Source organism: Lepus europaeus, chromosome Y (assembly GCF_033115175.1).
Source record: "Lepus europaeus isolate LE1 chromosome Y, mLepTim1.pri, whole genome shotgun sequence".
Lineage (NCBI taxonomy): Eukaryota > Metazoa > Chordata > Mammalia > Lagomorpha > Leporidae > Lepus > Lepus europaeus.
In genome coordinates, this window is record NC_084851.1 from 14,119,113 (window position 1) to 14,124,531 (window position 5,419).

At 36.2% G+C, this 5,419-nt stretch overlaps 1 pseudogene; it reads left to right on the plus strand.

The window, feature by feature from the left end:
• Positions 1 to 406: 406 nt before the first annotated feature.
• LOC133754103 (SRSF protein kinase 2-like) lies at positions 407 to 888 on the plus strand (annotated as a pseudogene).
• Positions 889 to 5,419: the final 4,531 nt, after the last annotated feature.

The following is a 5,419-nucleotide window of genomic DNA, read 5'->3' on the forward strand; positions in this document are numbered from 1 at the left end:
AAAGTCCTATAATGATGTTATAAACTAACCATTGTTCTGTCATAATGAACTATAGTTATAAAACTATTATGACAGCATAAACCAACAATTCTAAAATCACAATCAATTGTGATGACATAACCAATTGTGATATCATAGATTTCCATTGTGATTTCATAAAGCCACCATTATGATTTTGTAATCAAATGCATTGTCGTGAAAAGAATTGAGAGAGCTGGAGCAGTGGCAGTGGTGATGGCCATGGTGGTGATGGTGGTAGGGGCACAGTTTAGCCTCCTCCGCTGGCAGAGCAAGGGGAGGCTGCAGCCTGGCTTGGCTTGGCTTGGCTTGGTTCACCTCAGCTCCTGCATGACCTCCACACCTGCCACCACCATAAAGCCTGCCACCCCACTTGCACCATGTAGCAATGAGTTCTGGGAAAGTGCTAGCTACTCAGGCCTGAAAATGGAAGCCAAAAAGAGAGAAGCACCTGAAAAAGCCAGAGCATCAGCAGACAGCTCCTTTATTTCCTCCACTGCTGCCACTACCACCACCTTTGCCACCTTTGCCAGACCCCACACCCCCAAAGCCAGGGGAAGGGATCAAACGATGAGGAGCAAGAGGACCTCATGGACTACTGCAAAGGTGCCTATCATCCAGTGAAAATTGGAGACCTCTTCAATGGCTGTTATCATGTTATCAGGAAGCCTGGAGGGAGGCACTTCTCTGCTGTCTGGCTGCCTTGGAATATGCATTGGAAAAGATCTGTTGCTATGAAACTTGTAAAAGTGCCCAAGATTATATAGAAACAGCCTTGGATGAAATGAAATTCCTCAAATGTGTTCAAGGAAGTGATCCCAGTGAACCACAGACATGGTAGTCCAGCTGATTGTCATAAAACACCAATAGGATGCTAACATCAGTTTCATTATCATAAAAACCAGTGTGGTCATATAAACAAAATTATGACATAAAAACACTGTGATATAATAAAGCTACCATTATGACATCACGATCAATTATTATGCCACAAAATCATTGTGATGCCATAGAACAATACTGTGGTCTCATATATGTAAATTGTAACATCAAATCAATCATGGAGTCATCAAAATTGTTACACCATAATCTACTATGATGTTATAAATCACCATTGTGATTTCATATTTAATTTTTATGTCATAAAATCATTTTGATATGCAGCAACCATAGTTATAGTCAATTTTCATTTCATAAACCACCATTGGTTTTAAGATAAAATCAACTTTGACATAAGATAATTGTTATCTCAAATTGTATTGTGATGTCATAAAATCTAATGTGATATCATGAAACTACCATTGTTACATCATATACGCTGTTGTGCAAGGATGCTTTTGATGTCATAATTTATTGTGATATAACAAACTACCATTGTGATATCACAAGCCTACCATTGTAATGTCATAATCAATTGTGATATCATGTCATTGTGAAGTCAAAACCTACTGTGATGGCATAAATGATCATGGTGACCAAAAAATGAATTGTGAAATAAAAAAAATCACTGTATCTTAAATCACAATTTGTAGTAGATTTGCAAGTCAAAATTATAATAACATAAACCACTATTATGATATATTCTATTATGATGTCATAAAATCCATTGTGATTTTATAAATCAGTATTATGACATAAAATCAAGTCATCATTCTTATTTATTAATCAATTGTGAGGTTGAAAAATCAACTGAGATGTGATAAACCATGATTGTATCATAAAACTATCATGGTGATTTCAGGATCACTTGTGAAATTATAAAAATACTATGACATTATAAACAAGCGTTATGGAGTCATAATCAACTGTGATGTCATAAGTCATCATTGTGATCACAAAATAATGCCTAGAAGACTACTGTTGTGATGTCATAATCAATAGCAAAGTTGTAAAAATCATTGTGGTGTCATAAACCTATCATTGTGGTGTAGGAATAAATTGTGATGTCATGAATAACTTTTGTTGTGTCATAATGATCTTTGTAATGTTATGAAACTACCTCTGTGGCTGGTGCCATGGCTCACTAGGCTAATCCTCTGCCTGTGGCACTGACGTCCCGGGTTCTAGTCCTGTTTGGGGCACTGGATTCTGTCCTGGTTGTCCCTTTTCCAGTCCAGCTCTCTGCTGTGGCCCGGGAAGGCAGTGGAGGATGACCCAGGTCCTTGGGCCCTGCACCAACATGGGAGAACAGGAGGAAGCCCCTGGCTCCTGGCTTCGGATCAACGCAGCATGCCAGCTGTAATGTGCTGGTTGTAATGGCCACTTGGGGTGAACCAGCAGAAAAAGGAAGACTTTCTCTATGTCTCTCTCACTGGATACCTCTGCCTGTCAAAATTAATTAATTAATTAATTAAAAAAATAAAACTACCTCTGTGAAGTCACTGCACCAATTGGCACATCATAAACTTATCATTGTGATATAATCAATTATAATGTTATGAACCTCCATGCAATGTCAAAATCTATGAGGATGTTAAAACTATTCTTATGTCATAAATGAATATTCTGATGTCACAAATATTCTGATGGCATAATAAATTTTCATTCACTATCATCCTCATGATATAGTCAACTGTGATGTCATAAAATGATTGAGAAGTATAAATATATTGTTGTGACATGTAAAATCTGTGATTTTATAAGATTACCATTGTTATGTTATAATCAATTGTGACATCATTGAAGTCATAGTGATATAATCAATCAGGATTTGATAAATCACCATTGTGACATCATAATCTAATCACTGTGATGTTGTTATCAATTGCAAAGTCATAAAAGCCATTGTGATGCCATAAATCCAATGTTGTAACACCAGAATCAATTGAAATATCATAGGCCATTGTGGTGGTACTGTAATTGGTAGTGATGTCATAAAAACAATTCTGTCATAGATCAGTATTGAGATGACATAAAATGCCTTATACTGCAATAAACCTACCATTGTGATGTCATAATAATACTTATGATTACATATACCAATAATTCCTGTATCATAAACCTGACATTGTGACATTATGACCAATTGTGATGTCATAAACAACCCTTGTGTTGCCATAATGATGAATGTGATCTCACAAAACTACCTTTGTAGTCTCATAATCATGTGAAGTTGTTGAAATAACTGGGACATCATAACCTTACAATTTTGACATCATAATTAATTGTGATCCCATAAACTGATTATTATGATGTCATATTCAATTATGAATTAACAAAACCATTGTGATGTAATAAATCTATAATTTATTTTAGTTACTTACTATGTCATAAACCACAATTGTGATGGCATAATCAAATGTGATGTTATAGACTGCAATATTGAAGTTACAAAAATTTCTGATATTATGAAAACTATTTTCATGTCATATACTAATATTGTCCTGCCATAAATATATAGAGAGCAAACATAATGTGGTCATGATGAAATGAATCTCATTCTGATATCATAAAACTATCATCATGAGGTAATAATCAATTGGGATGTCATAAATGACTACTGGGTGGACATGACATGAATTTCCATTGAGATGTTACCATCAACTGTGAAATCATGAACCGATATTTTGATATCCTAAGCTTCCATTGTAATGTCATAAAATTACCAATATAATGTTATAGTAAACTATGATGTAATTAAAACCATTTTGATGTCAACAGATATCACATCATGAAAAACCATGTTATAAATGATAAACTTATCATTATGTCATAATCAATTGTGATTTCATTAAATCCCTTTAATTGTCTAATCAACTAGGATGTGAGGATCCATCATTGTTATACCATATATCTATCACTGTGATATCATAATCAAATAATAAAGACTATTGTGATGTTATACATCTACCAATCTGAAGTCATCATCAGTTTGTGTTGCCATAACCCACCATTGTGTATCATAAGCAATTGTTATGCCGTATAAACCATTGGGATCTTGTATCACTTCTGATTTCACAAATGATGATTATCATGTTATAACCAATTAGAAGTCATAAAATAAATTGTGATGGAATAAACCAATATTGTGATGACATAGCATACTATTGTGTTGTCATAAAGATACCATTGTTATGTTATAATCAATTGTGATGTCATAAAATCTCTTGTGATGGCATAATCAATTGAGATATGAAAAACAATCATTATGATGTCATAAGGCAACCATTTGATGCTGTAAACAATATGTAGTCTTTTTTTTAAAATTTAAGTGATACAAGTTTCATATATTTCATTTCAGGTTTAGGAACAAAATGGGGCTTTCCGTCCTTCTCACCCACATTCCAATCCTCCCACCCTTCTCAGATTCCTATTCTTAATTTTTATGATGGTCTAGTATCAATTCGCTTAGTGATCTTATAATTAGCCCTACTCTAAGTAGAAGATTTCAGCAAAAAACTTGAATTGAAAGAAAACAAAATAAAATAAAGCAAAACTGAAGATTGTTCATCAATGGAAGAAACAAGGACTACAAACAATCAGCCATTCTCCAAATGACTATCTTGCTTGAATATATTACATTTCAGGTATTCTGTTAGTTGCATCAGATCAGGGGAAACATACGGTATTTGTTTTTTTTTTTTTTTTTTTTTTGACAGGCAGAGTGGATAGTGAGAGAGAGAGACAGAGAGAAAGGTCTTCCTTTTGCCGTTGGTTCACCCTCCAATGGCCGCCGCGGTAGCGCGCTGCGGCCAGCGCACCGCGCTGTTCCGATGGCAGGAGACAGGTGCTTCTCCTGGTCTCCCATGGGGTGCAGGGCCCAAGCACTTGGGCCATCCTCCACTGCACTCCCGGGCCACAGCAGAGAGCTGGCCTGGAAGAGGGGCAACCGGGACAGGATCGGTGCCCCAACCGGGACTAGAACCCGGTGTGCCAGTGCCGCAAGGCGGAGGATTAGCCTAGTGAGCCGCGGCGCCGGCCGGTATTTGTTTTTTTGGGGGGACTTGTGCATTTCACTAAGTATAGTGGTATACAATGGTGATCATCTTGTTGCAAAATAAATTATTTCATTTTTTTATTTGCTGTTACAGCTGAGTAGTACTCCATAGTGCATATATACAATAATTTCTTTATTCAGTGCCTACATGATGGGCATCTGGGTTGATTCCATATCTTAGCTATTGTGAATTGAGCTGCAATGAACTTGAGGGTACAGGTTTCTTTTTCATGTACTAATCTTTTGGTTTGGTTAATTTGCCAGGCATGGAATGGCAGGATAATATTGAAGGTCTATACTCAGGTTTCTGAGTAATCTTCATACTGACTTCCACAGTGGTTGCACCAGTTTACATTCCCATGAGCAGTGGATCAGAGTACCTATTTTGCCACATCCTTGCCAGCATTTATTGATTATGTTTTTCTGTATGAGAACCATTCTAACTGGAGTGATACCAACCTCATT